We start from the raw sequence: 14,203 nt of genomic DNA, 5'->3' as shown, positions 1-14,203 counted from the left end.
ACACACATGAATGGAATCTACTGTCAGGGAGTCTATGAAGAGAAGAGATGTTTGAATACCACAGTTAAAATTAACTGTCTCAGAAGATGAGGTATGATCGATAGAAAGGTAGACTGTAGTTATCACTATCATATATATATATATATATATATATATATATATATATATATGTGTGTGTGTGTGTGTGTGTGTGTGTGTGTGTGTGTGTGCGTGCACATGTGCACGCACACCTGTGTTCATGTTTGTGTATGAGGAATTCATTACACCCATAATCTCACTGATTCTTCAATAAAATTCTTCAATAAAATTGTAGAACTCTAAAGTGAAATAGTCAAGTGTTTGTCTTATTCAGGAACCTAGAAACCTTAAAAAAGGAATATAATACAGTCTTAGTTTTCTAGTTATATCACAGAATATTGAAGTTTAAAACATTAAGTTAAAAATATGCTACTATTGTAAAAAAATAGTCAAATTTACCATTTACATAATCCTTATTTTGCTTCAGACCTAATGGAAAATATTTGTTGTGCTCACCTAGTCTGTAAACACTGATAGAGATTTGAATGGGCCACCTACTGAATTTGACATGTCTGAAGTCAACTAATTTGTTTTCCTATAACAGGCATGGATGGGTTCCCTCCTCTGTCTCAGATCTGGAATCCAATCAGAGACCTGCTGCTTGTTCCTCTTGTGGTGATTAACCATTCTACAACTAAACACACTTACGTTGACAGGTTTGTATTTAAGTTATTTTGTTTCATGGCTAGTATGCTGGCTAGTTTTATGTCAACTTGACACAATCTAGAGTCATCCGAGAGGAGAAAAGTCCAATTCACAAAGTGTCTCTATAATAGTAGGCTGTAGGCATGTAAGACTGTAGGACATTTTCTAATTAGTAATTTATTCAGAAGGTTCCCAGTCCATTGTGAATGAGGATAACCCTGGGCTGATGGACCTGGATGCTTTAGAAAAGCAGGCTGCAAAGGCCATGGAGAGCAAACCAGTAAGCAGCACTCCAAACCTGAGCACTAAGGCTCAGGTTCCTGTCTGGCTTTTAATTCTGCCTTTGCTTCACTCAATGGACTGTGTTCCAAAGTACCAAATAACCCCCAAAGGCTTCAGGATACCCTAAAAGTGTTCTGTATCATTGAGAAAGCCATTGATTTTGAACTACTGACAGGATTTTAGAAAGAACTACTAAAATCTTCAAAAAAATGTATAACTCAGTTTCAGACTTTAAGTTCAGTAGTCAGATTAAATAGAATACTTAAACAGAAAGTACTAAAGTAAAAAAACCAAATATTTCTTCAGAAACCAAGAAAAGCTCAGTGTGCTTCTTCAGGAAGTGAATGGTATGCTACTGATAGAGATCAATTTTTTGTAGCCACTGATCAAAAACAGAGTTTAATATGAATGTTGTAGAAAAGATTGACCTATTTCTGACAGACATACTGTTTTTTCTTTCTACTTAAATGTATCCACTGTGACCACATTTCTTTAGAGTACATTTAGAGTTGAAAGAGTAGACATCTGTACTAGACCTATGAACCTAGCTCTCTTGTAGCTTTTACCAAAGTCAAGCCAATCCTTTGAAGGAAAGAATGGCTCTCTGCAGTATAATTCTTTCCCAACTAATTTATTAGATCAAAAGTATTGAATTCTTTTAAAATGATAGATATCTAAAGATTCCAAAGAATATCATACATAATATAGAATATTTGGCTTATAGCACTCATAGATAACACATTTTATATGTGTCCAAAGGCCTTGAAATCACATAATGTATTGATTACATTCACTTTCTACTAAGGAGTTGTTTAGGGGCTGAAAAGATGACTCAGCACTCAGCTGCACTTGATTCTCTTCCAGGAGAACTGAGTTACATTCACAGTATCCATACTGGTCTGCTCCTAACCCCCTCTAACTCCAGGTCTTGGGGATCTGACTACCTTTTCTAGACTCCACAGGCACCCAGATATTCATGGCAAACACCCACAATGAGCTTGCATGCTCACTTAAGAGAAACAAAAGTTTCCAAAAAGGAATGCTCATGAAAAGAGATTTTTAAATCATAATGATATCTAAATTTTCTCTAGTCATTTGGTAGTTTTTATTGTTGTATTGAATATATAATTATCTAGACTAAGATTGAAGTGTTTCTATTATTTATTCCTATAACTCTGTAGCCGTAGGTTTTAAATGTCTATCTGTTGATATCTGGTTGATATAACATATCTCACTGATTATACACATGGAACATGGAGCTGGAGGATAGTCTTTTAAAATTTTAGATTTAGACTTGAATTAACACTATTTGCTAAAAAGATCACCTTTTCCCCAAACTTTATTCCTACAATCATAATAGAAATTCAATCATAGTATTTTGTTATAAAATAATTGTTCTGATCTAAATCTTTAGCCTTGTGGACTGTATAAATGTTTTTTGGTCTATGCTACATCATTAAATTGAGGTAGTAGCCTTGGCATATATGATTTAATTTGTATAGAAATATGCCTTTAGTTGAGACTAATACATTTTTAATTATGGGAATAAATTATTCTGATTCTTATTATTTTCCAAAAAATATTTTCCATTGATGTGTAAATGTATTCTAAAATTATTATTTCTACATCCCAAAGAAAGTCTATTATAAAGAGAATCAACATAAAAAGGTGATGTTTTATGTTTAGCAAGGCTACATAACTTGATTTATTAATGATTCATTTTATATTATTTAAAACTAATCATTATGTTATAAATTATTTATATGAATTTTCAGAACTGTAGTATAGTACAATTTTCCCCTAGAATAGTCTCAAGCTATCTACGCTGGTTATGTGCTAGAGAATATATACAAAAATAAATATATTTACATCCTGGCACATATTGGATGATATTTTTATTAGGCAATATGGAGTGATAGCATTTAATAAGAGACCTCAGCTCATGCCAATGTTGGAAGAGATCAGCAGTCATGCAACTCAACATTGCAGTAATAAAAGGCAAAAGATTATTTGAGTTTTTAAAAATATTTATGAGTATTCTATGCTTTTTAGAAGCATACTATATCCCCAGGAGTACCATAACAAAAAGTAAACACAGACTGGGTATTTTTCCAACCAGAAGGATTTTTCTCATTGTACTGAAGGCTGGAATATTAAGGTCAAGAACCCAGTAGGTTTGTTTCTTTGAGTTCTTTCTTCTTGGCCATCTTCCTTTTTTCATTTTACAAGTGCATCCGCTCCATAGCCTCAGTAATAGGGTGTCAGGCCTTGGAACCTTCCCTTGACCTGGATTCCACTTTGAACCTGTCACTGGACCTTCTTTTCCTTAGGCTCCTCTCCGTTTCCATCCCTGGAATTCTTTCAGACAAAAACAATTATGGATCAGAGTTTAGAAATAGATCTACCTGAACACCCAGATATACAACTCTTGGGAATATACTAAAAGATGGCCCACCATGCTACAAGGGCACATGTTCTACTATGTTCATAGTGGCCTTATTTGAGATAGTCAGAAGCTAGAAACCAAGATGGAAAGACAAGCTAGAAACGAAGCCATGACAGAAGAATGGATACAGAAAATGTGGTTCATATAAAATGGAATACTACTGAGCTATTAAGAATAAGAACATCATGACTTTTTCAGGCAAATGGATGGAACTAGAAAATATCATCCTGAGTGAGGTAACTCAGACACAAAATGACATGTGTAGTTGTAAGCCACTCACGACCTACAAGAACGGGTACTCCTGAAAGGCAGGCTGGGGCTGAAAAAGAGACTTAGATGGCAAGAGAAGAATGAGGTCAAGACAAATTGCTCTGATCACAGCCCATGAGTTTACTAAGAGACTGTGCTTATAAAGGGGGAAGGCCCACCACCCCTGCCAGTCCATCCTTGGAGCCTGGAGCCAGCCCAAAGATTCTGTGCAAAGTGGATTGTCTCAAAGGTGTCTCAACAGGCAGCAGGATCTCAGAGAAGAGCAGGGCAGTTGATAAATCAAAAAAAGCCAGCCAAGTCAGAAAGCTGCACTATAGGTGGCCCCACCTCAGTGGTGACAAGGTCTGCACCAGCTTGCTTCAGGCTGGGGAGGCTACAATTCCTCCCTGATTATATAATAAAAATAGCTGGACTGAGACATAAAATTTAGTTATGCTCCATAGTCCTGCCTGGGAGTTATGGTGGCTGGCAGCCATGCCTGACTTGGGAAATCTCAGATTTTCCTGAACTATTCTTATCTGTCAAGGAGTATACATGCAGCTTGTTTGTGTTTATTTTACACAAACATGGCTCTGTGATGTATTATTAATAAACCATGGCCTCTTGGCATGTACCTCTGTCTTAGATTGATATAGTTCCGAAATCTGGTTGCCCATCATTGGCTTGCTAGCCCTCATAGCACACCTTATTCCCAAATCAGACCAAAGCCACAATATATACTTAAAATGCTTCTTCATATTAATGAATTTCTGCCACCTGCACTTGCTGGAGGCAAGGCTGCATGCTTGCTGAAATGAGTCTGTAAGGAGAGACTGACCTGCTTGAAAAACAAAGTTGAGACAGTTGAAAAACAACAGGAAAAAAGCTTCTTTGGGGAAGTTCAGGTACTTAATTCAGTTGCAAATTAACAACCATCAAGCTCAGACTCTGACCTCCTGAATGGGGGAGCTGGCTTTGAGAATTAACAGAAAAGCTGAAAATTCTCTGAGAGTGGAGGCTGTGCTCCAAATTAACTTTTTCCGCTAAAAAGGATTTTTAGCCATCAATAAGGTTAGAATCATACTTAATAGAAGATTCAGGATCTTTGTCCACTTGACAAACCAATCTTTCAGGCAGCCATCATGCTCCATCTTCTTTTTGTGAAAAAACACAGACAGAACCTCTTCCCCAGATTAAAATGGGGTCTGGACCATTCCACACATTAGTTAATGGGTCCTGCCATTTAACCATGGCATAAGAACTGGAAGTAACTGGATGCCAGTGGTGATCTGCTGCAGACTGACCTTTAATATCAGTTTGCAAAAAAATTAAAATGAACAAGACAAAAGCAAGATGTGCTTTTGGTGACCTTGGGGGGTATAACTGCCCCTGTTTTGTTTTTAAAAGCCAATTTTTCAGAGTGCGATGAGCATGTTCAACGATTCCTTGTCCCATGGGGTTATAAGAAATTCCAGTTTTATGTTTGATACCAAATTCCTTACAAAATGAAGTAAAATTGTTGCCAGTATAGGATGGCCCATTATCTGTCTTAATGAGTTTAGGCAATCCCATATCATTAAAGGCTTGTAAACAATGATCAATTATATTTTTAGAGGCCTCTCCTGTATGTAGAGAAGCAAAAAAAAAAAAAATCACTTGAAAAGTATTAATAGTCACATGTGCATAATTTATTAATCAGAAATAAGAGTATCCATTTTCAGCAAATGATTAAGTATACATTCTCAAGAATTAACACCATTATGTGGAAACAGGTAGAATCTGAGGGCACTAAGAACAAATTTTATTTTTTTAATATTTTTTATTTTTTTTTACAATTTCACATGCCCATTCTCTAAAAATACCAAAATAATATCTTTAGCCACCATTGCTGTTTTGATTATATAAAGAATATATGGCCAATTATTTTTGTGTAAGGCCTGTAATCTGCCTGAGATATGAATCTATCATGGCATTGCCTTAAGGTCTTGTCCAGGCAATCTAGGACAAATTTTTAAATGTACAAAATCAGTCTTCTAAAAAGAACAGCATTTTCTCTTATGAGTTGTATATGCATAAACCATTGCAAATTTGAGAATTTATAGTATCTGAGGGATGAACAATTTTACACAATTGTAAGCTCTGAGATATAATATTGAGTATTAATATACAAAATAAGTTTGATTCTTCAACATTTTAAAACACCATCTACAGCACACAATTTAATTATCTGTGCTGAAGCAGGAGGGAACTCAAAAGAATAAGTATGTGATCCAATTCACATGTACTTTTCTCCCATAGTAGGGCTGTTTTTAAACACAGTAAATGCCATGCATGCATGCATGAATTTATAGAAGGTACAAAAGCATGCATACAAACAATTTTTAACTTATCTTTAGGATAGTGATTATCAATTTTATTTAAAATGACGGTATTCAATAGGCCAAATATCAATATTCTGCAATAAACAATTTAATTGCTGTTTGGAACAAGGAACAGACACGTTGTCAGACTTTTAAGACACAATTTTTTGTTATAGGTTTTCTAAAATATATGAATTTATCTAACAATTCTTTATTAGCACCTTAGCAGCCTTATAATAGGATGTTAAAACTTTACTTTGAGGTGAAGAAGGATGATTTTACATTAATGTTTTCTCTTGCCAAAGAATTGCTGTGGGTACATTTAATAACCATAACTAAAATAAGCAGCTAATATTTAATTACCATTGATTATAATTGATAACAATTATAAAAGCTTCCTTTATTTTCTGGAAAGCCTTTTGTTTTTTTACTAGTTAATTTGTGTCTCTCAAGATAACATCCAACAAAGGTTTAAGTCACTTTAAGACCTTAAGGTGAGGTCTTAGCCAATGTCTTAGCCAATTAACATCTCCTGGAAGCTTTCAAAAATAAAATTTTGAAGCAAATCAATTTTTCTTTCTTAGATTTTCTGTACCACAATTTTCTAGTATAACTAAAACCCTAAATATTAAAAAGATATTGCTTCTGAATCTTATGGAGCAACAGCTACTCCCCAGAACTTTAAAGCTCATTGTGCGAGAGTAAAGAGTTGAAGTAAACTTCCCTTGAGAGGCATTAGCTAATAAAGTACATTCCACTTAGGAAACAATATACACTGAAAGATTCAAACTCTTAGCTTCTTGTATTGAAGCAGAGACAATAAAATTTTTCTTACATAATGCAAAGCTATATTAGCCATACCAAGAGGCAAAATTTTCCAGTGATCACTAGTTCACTAGAAGCAAACTCTTTACAATTATCAGAATGCAAAGGAAAAAACAAACTTTTCAATCTATAATAACTTTATATGAAGTAGGCAAACCAGATTGTAATGCCTTTATAATTTCTACAGCCTCATTGACCTTTTATAAATTCTGAATTTAAATTTTATTTAAAACAACATCTGGATAGATCTGCAACAATGTTCTTTTAGCTAAAGAGAAATTCCCCTGAATGAAGGGAGGGGTGAGGTCCCAAGAACTTCCTTAGTCATGGTTTGCAAAACAAAAGAAACATTAGCACAGGCCCCTCTGAGGCTGCTCTGAGCTTTGTTCCTCTTGCAGTGAGGACAGATTTTAGAATTTTTTTTGTTTTTTGTTTTTTGTTGTTGTTGTTGTTGTTTTGTTTTGTTTTGTTTTCGAGACAGGGTTTCTCTGTATAGCCCTGGCTGTCCTGGAACTCACTTTGTAGACCAGGCTGGCCTCGATCTCAGAAATCTGCCTGCCTTTGCCTCCTGAGTGCTGGGATTAAAGGTGTGTGCCATCACATCCAGCAGATTTCTTTTGCAATATTAGACTATAACTACAACTTTGGGAAAGCAAAACCCAATTTTAAAACAATTTATCATCTTTAAAATCAATATTAGAAACATCACTATCATGTTACGAAGTTTGGCTGCCAATTTATACCTATGAATGCATGACAGTGCAAATTTTAATGCTTCATTGAAGAGACATTGTTTTAAATCTTATCTCTAAGTCTACTTTTTAGGATAAGAATCACATTAAATATTATCTCAACTAGAAGTATCCTTAGAGGCCTAGTTTTTTGGCCTGCATTATGTCATGTGTTTGAAAAACACACTTTAAGCCCTACTCCTCTCACCTAATGCAGTTCTTGACTACGGACAACCACCTGTTTTGAAGTTTCTAGTCCCATATTTCCCTGCCAAATCCTAAGTGGAATCAGAGCCACATCAGCACTGTTCCAACTTAAACCATATTGTATTGTACCTCCAGCAACACTTTAAAAAATGAAGTTTAAAACCAGTGCTAGCATAAATACCTGTTGCTCACTGTGCCTGATATGATCTTCTTGTCTTTCCCTTCTCCTGGAGCTCCACATAAGACAGCGGTCCTTCAGTGTATCCCTCGTTTCTAGGTCCCTGGTTCAGGCGCCAATATGTAGTTGTAAGCCACTTGTTGCCTACAAGAACTGGGTACTCCTGAAAGGTAGGCTGGGGCTGAAAAAGAGACTTAGACTGCAAATGAGGTCAAGACAAATTGCCCTGATCAATTTCTGCCCCCCACCCCCACCCCCCCATTCCCTCCTTGGTGCCCAGAGCCAGCCCAAAAGGTATCTCAGCAGGCAGCAGGATCTCAGAGAAGAGAAGGGCAGTTGACACATCAAAAGAAGCCAGCCAAGTCAGAAAGCTGCACCCCAGGTGGCCCCAACCCACTTCAGGCTGGGGGAGGCTACAAACTTGCATAGTATGTACTCACAAATAAGTGGATATTAGAAAAAAAAAACATACAGAATTCAACAGGGTTAACAAGCCGAAGTGCCCAAGTGAGGATGCCTCAGTCCCAGTTGAGAGAGAGAAGAAAGCAATGGGAGAGAGGGAGGGAGGGAGGGAGGGAGGGAGGGACTTGGGAGAGAAAGTGGATGGGGAGGGAGGAACCTGATCTGGTATTGGGTGAGAGAAAACTGGACTGAAGCCCTGAGGGCCTGCAGAAAGAATATAAAAAGGCAACCTCAGGAAATAGTAGGTTTGGGGGTCTCTCCAGAGTGCACCAAAGGCCTGGGAGGTGAGAGACTACCAGGACTTACAGGGAGGGAACCTTTGATGAAATAAATGCTGGATAGAAGGGAGGGGGAACTTATTGAGCCCACGTCCAGCAGGAAGACAGAACATCAAGTGAGGTATGGGGTTGCCATCTCACAGACCTTATTATAGTCTTAAGGTCCTTCTTTCCAAATATACTTACATTAAGGATTAAGGTTCCAACTACAAGTTTTAGAGAAAACATAGTTCTCAAGGAAGCATTCATTTCAAACATTTTATCTGACTATAAGTATTTGTGTGGAAAGCTTATAACAGTAAATGACAATAAACCCATTTCATATTTTTTCTAAGTGGATTTACAATTTTAAAAGTTCTTTAGGTGTAGGTGGTGATGGTGGTGGTGTTTTGCCTGCATGCCATGTGCACCTATAGATATTAGAGAACAACTTCGTAGATGGAGTTCCTTCCTTCTATTAGTCAGAGTTGGCATTGAGTATCTTTGCTGCAGAATCATCTTCTTGGCCTTCAGTGTGATTTGTGATGTGAGTATGTTTCATTAGATAAATAAAAGAGAAATAACAAGATAGAGTACATACTGTGTGTGGCAATAGAGTTTAAGCGAAAGAAACTAAGCAGTTAGCCAATGCCTAATGAAGAATGATCTTGTAATAATACCCAAAAGGGTTTTCATCTGTATTGTAAATAATTTTGTTGACACCATTAAGAAATATTTTATGCTTGTGCCCACTGGTGTATGTGTAGTAAGTAGCATTTCAAAGATCCCCAAAGCATCATTTGAACATGCACACTAGAGTTTTAGTAGATATATGTGGAGGCCAGAGGTCAAACTTCAGTGTCAGTAATTCCTCCAGTACTGTACACTGTTCCTCCTCCCAGGAAGACAAGGTCAAAAATTGGTCTGGAGTTCACCAAATATTTTGGCTGTATTATAGTCTAGAGGCTTTGGTTAGGTTTGTTTTCTGTGCCAGTAAAAATTTAAAAAGCAGGAAAAATCTCAAGTGCAACAGGTAACAGCAGAGAAATATCAAAAAAGCAGATAGATGATAAAGGCCATTCTTAAGGATGAAGAAACACATACATACAGAAGTCACATGGGGACACATAGCCTTTGCAATGCAGAGGGGGACCTTAGAGGCAGAGAAATTTCTTCTTGATAACTGCAATATTTTTAAACCCTGAAGGTTATCCATATTCTAATTTAGAGATGCTCTGTTTGATAAAAGGTAGGATGGTTGATGGTCCACAGCTGTTGTATGACATGTCCTCATCTAGCTTCCAAAATTTTGAGCCAGGCTTCTTGCCTGGAAAAGAGAGCCTACAAGGCCTTTGTTTGAAACGATCAGGTTTTTGCCTCTGATCAGCAGTGTGAGAAAGAAGTTGTATCATCTAAAAATTCCATTACCTGTATTACCTAGTCATGGTCCCCTTCCCTCTCTGTCTTCTTTCCAGGGAATCTGTCTAGCTCCTAGTTTCTCATTCCTCAATTCTTGTACCCTGTCTGGACAGCGATCCCCAGAGATTCACAAATCTCTACCTCCACATCTCTGTTATTACAAGCATAAATCACTGGGGTCAAGTCCTCATATTTGTTGTACTGGCTAGTTTTGTGTCAACTTGACACAGCTGGAGTTATCACAGAGAAAGGAGCTTCATTTGGGGAAATGGCTCCATGAGAACCAGCTGTAAGGCATTTTCTCAATTAGTGATCAAGGGGAAAGGTCCCTTGTGGATGGGACCATCTCTGGGCTGGTAGTCTTGGGTTCTGTAAGAGAGCAGGCTGAGCAAGCCAGGGGAAGCAAGCCAGTAAGGAACATCCCTCCATGGCCTCTGCATCAGCTCCTGCTTCCTGACCTGCTTGAGTTCCAGTCCTGACTTCCTTTAGTGATGAACAGCAGTATGGAAGTGTAAGCTGAATAAACCCTTTTCTCCCCTCTTGCTTCTTGGTCATGATGTTTGTGCAGGAATAGAAACCCTGACTAAGACATTTGTAAAGCAATTACTTCACTGAATAAGCTCTATGTCTAACCCAAAAACTTATATATTTTTAAATTCTTTTTAGTCCTTTTATTTTCTCACAGCAAATATGCACATCAGAGATAATTTTACATGTTATTGAAACATATTTTAATAGTATCTATCAGTCTAAAATAACCTATTTCATAACATTGAAAAAACAAGATGTACTTACTCATAAAAATTAACTTATAAAAATTAGCAAGTTTACAGTAGTATTTTAAAATTATGATAGCATTAGAAAGGCATTGAAATATATCTATTATAGGTAAATGACTCATAGCTGACTATAATCACTGATTGCATAAAATACATATTAAAGTTTAAAAATAAACAATTATGTATAATTTATGTAACTGATGAAATGTGTAGCCTGTGAAGAATCAAGTAACCCCTGCACAGTATGGTTAATGGAAGGGTTTTATTGTAAATATGAGAGGGAGAACAGCCAAAGACTTCTGGAAACTCCAGGACAGAGAAAAAAAGAAATAGACTGAACATGTGAGCAGAATAGAGTTGACCATGAGAGTAGCAAGAGAAGAGCAAGAGTGAGTGAGACCGAGGCATAGACAGATGGAGACAGAGACAGAGATGGGAGAAATGAGAGAGAGAGAGAGAGAGAGAGAGAGAGAGAGAGAGAGAGAGAGAGAAAGAGGAGAGAGAGTATGTGAAAGAGAGACAGAGCAGGAGAGGGAAAGAGACATATCTAGAGAGAGTGGGCAGAGAAAAAGATGGAGACAGAGAATGGCAAGAGGAGGCATAGTCTAAAGCAGGGTTATAAGGAGAATGAGTAGCTGGTGGGAAGGAAGCCCATGAGTGGGGAGTTTGGTAGAGGAGGAGGTGAGAAGAGCTAGGAAGCAGAACAGAATGTGAAACAAGCACTCTGTGATATTGAGGGATGCACTTTAGCATGGTAATAGGCACTGCAGGCAGCCATTTTTCCCTTCTGCCAGTGATGAGGGAAATGGCTCCTTTGGGTAGAGGGTAAGATCTCCACAAGCTCCTGGGTAATCCTGCTCCTCTCTGCTTGCCACTAACATGCAATGTAGGGAGATTGTACAGCTGTAGTGAGGTGAATGTTAGGTTACTTGGTCTGGCTGCTGGGCTTTGCCCAGAAGAAAAGTAAACTTTGCACATCTTCCCAACAGGCAGTGGCTTTATTCTTTGAAGCCAGACACCTAACAGCATTAAGTCTCTGTTTTCCAAAACAACCTGTGAGGTAAGGATAGTATTTTCCTTGATGATTGCGTTTCAAAGGCTATGGTCCCCAGGTCCTTGAGAAAGACAGTTCTGGGTTGTAAAGCTGTCAATAGGCTTTTATTAAGATTTAGACATCAAAAGGCTTGAGAAAGAATTTGCACTGTGAGGTTATTCTTTTTCTTTCTTTCTTTCTTTCTTTTTTTTTTTTTTTTGAATAAGTACTTTAAGCAGAGAGAGGCCAGTAGACCTAGACAGAATGCATCCACACAATTAGTGCTCTAAAATGCCATTAGTATGCTAGTCTCCTTACAAGGCTAGCTTTTTTTTTGCAAAGATGTTGAAAGCAAAGGAAAGCATACAAAAAAGGCCAACAAATCTCAATGACAGACAGTGTGAATGAAGAGAAGTTGTGCAAGTATTTGCTAGCTGAGATAGCCAATCATGAAGCTCATTCTCTTCCTTGACCTACTTCATGACTCTGTGCAATTTATCTTTTCAAATCCTATTTTGACTTGAGGGTGGTAGTAGACAGACGGCTCAGTGGTAAAGAGTACCTGATGTTCTTGGAAAGAACCGAGATTCATTTTCAGCATCTACATGAGAGCTCACAACTATCTGTTACTCCAGTCCCAGAGGATCTCATGTCTTTTCTTTGTAGTCTTTGTCATTACTACATGCATATGATGAACATATAACCATGTTCATACATATAAAATAAAAACCCAATATCATTTGAAATTCTGATTTCTAGAGTGAATGGTGATACTAATGAATGTCTCTATTATATATTATGAACAGAATTTGATAAGGATATGAGTATAAGGTAGCTCATGATGTATTGAATACTGAATGAATTTAATGGACTATATTAGGTTCTTTCTTCCTCTGGAAATGTCTTAGAGCAGTGGTTCTCAATGTTGTGACCCTTTAATATAGTTCCTCATGTTGTGGTGACACTCCACCATAAAATTATTTTTGTTACTATTTCATAATTACTACTGTTAGAAATATTTGATATACAGGATATATGGTATGTGACTCCTGTGATGTCATTGTAGAATGCATTTAAACTAGAAATAAGATCAGGACTGAGTTGGATGTTGCAGCAATGTACAGCTAGTTCATGTCAGCTGTGTGTAGCAGAGAAGAATTAAGTAACACCCATGATGTAATGATTCATTGTAATTGGCTCAAGAGTAATTGCCCCCTTGCAGCAAATAAAAACAGAGGCTGGCAGCAGGCAGGCAAAGAATCTTGACGCTGCAACAATGAGGACAGTCCAGCCATCTTGCTCTCTGACCAGAGGAAAACTGAACGTGCCTCCCTTGCACTAAGGTGCTGCTGCCACAGACAGATTTCAAGCCTTGCCTGTGAGCCTCTCAGCTGCTTGCCTCTGAGTCAGGCACTGCGTGCGTGTGTTATGGACTCATGCTTGCCATTGTAGTGAATAAACCTTAAGATCAAACGGTGTCTGGACTCTGTCTCTCCTTCATGGCCTTAAGCTGGATACAACACGTGACAGACATTCAATCCTCAAAAGGATCAAAACCCACAGGTTAAGAACAACTACCTTAGAGAAACAGTTTGAAAAAGAGCTTGTTTTGGTGTATGGTTTCAGATATTATGGCTATTGTTAAATACCTTTGTTGCTGTGAGCTTGAAGTAAGGCAAAATGCCATGGAGGAAATGAAGGGGAGGAGGAGAAAGGAGGAGGGGGAGGAGGAGGAGGAGGAGGAGGAGGAGGAGGAGGAGGAGGAGGAGGAGAAAGGAGGAGGGGGAGGAGGAGGAGGAGGAGGAGGAGGAGGAGGAGGAGGAGGAGGAAGAGGAAGAGGAAGAGGAAGAGGAAGAGGAAGAGGAGGAGGAAGAGGAAGAGGAGGAGGACAAGATATGATTAGATATTATCTCTGTGGTAGCTACAAAGCAAAAGAAGGCTCGGGGCAAACTGTATCCACAAGGACACCTTCAGACTGAACCTCTCCCTTCATCTTGGCCTATTTCTAAGGACATTTATCATCTCTCAATAATGCCATTAGTTTACTACATTTTCATTGCATGTTTGCATGGATTAGCTCTAAGTCCTCACAATCAAATTTCTTCTCAATGGTTGGATTCAGTAGCTGGACACTACATCTAGCATATGAAGCATTTAGTGGGCAATTCACATTGAAACCACCACAGGATATTAGCAAGGATTATCATAAACTGTCATAAGGAAACGCATAATATGAAATTGATGAGGACAGG

General features: G+C 37.8%; 1 long non-coding RNA gene across 1 annotated transcript in view; it reads left to right on the top strand.

The window, feature by feature from the left end:
• 4930448C13Rik (RIKEN cDNA 4930448C13 gene) overlaps nt 1-13,428 on the top strand; it is a 54,001-nt gene extending 40,573 nt beyond the window's left edge. Inside the window, exons 6-8 of the long non-coding RNA NR_045960.1 lie at nt 623-734; nt 11,908-11,978; nt 13,174-13,428. This is a non-coding gene — a long non-coding RNA (RIKEN cDNA 4930448C13 gene). The remainder of the gene's footprint in view (nt 1-622; nt 735-11,907; nt 11,979-13,173) is intronic.
• The last annotated feature ends 775 nt before the right edge of the window (nt 13,429-14,203 follow it).

This window comes from Mus musculus, chromosome 12 (genome assembly GCF_000001635.26).
Source record: "Mus musculus strain C57BL/6J chromosome 12, GRCm38.p6 C57BL/6J".
Taxonomy (NCBI): domain Eukaryota; kingdom Metazoa; phylum Chordata; class Mammalia; order Rodentia; family Muridae; genus Mus; species Mus musculus.
The sequence above is the reverse complement of the archived record's forward strand: the minus strand, read 5'-3'. Positions and strand labels throughout refer to the sequence as shown.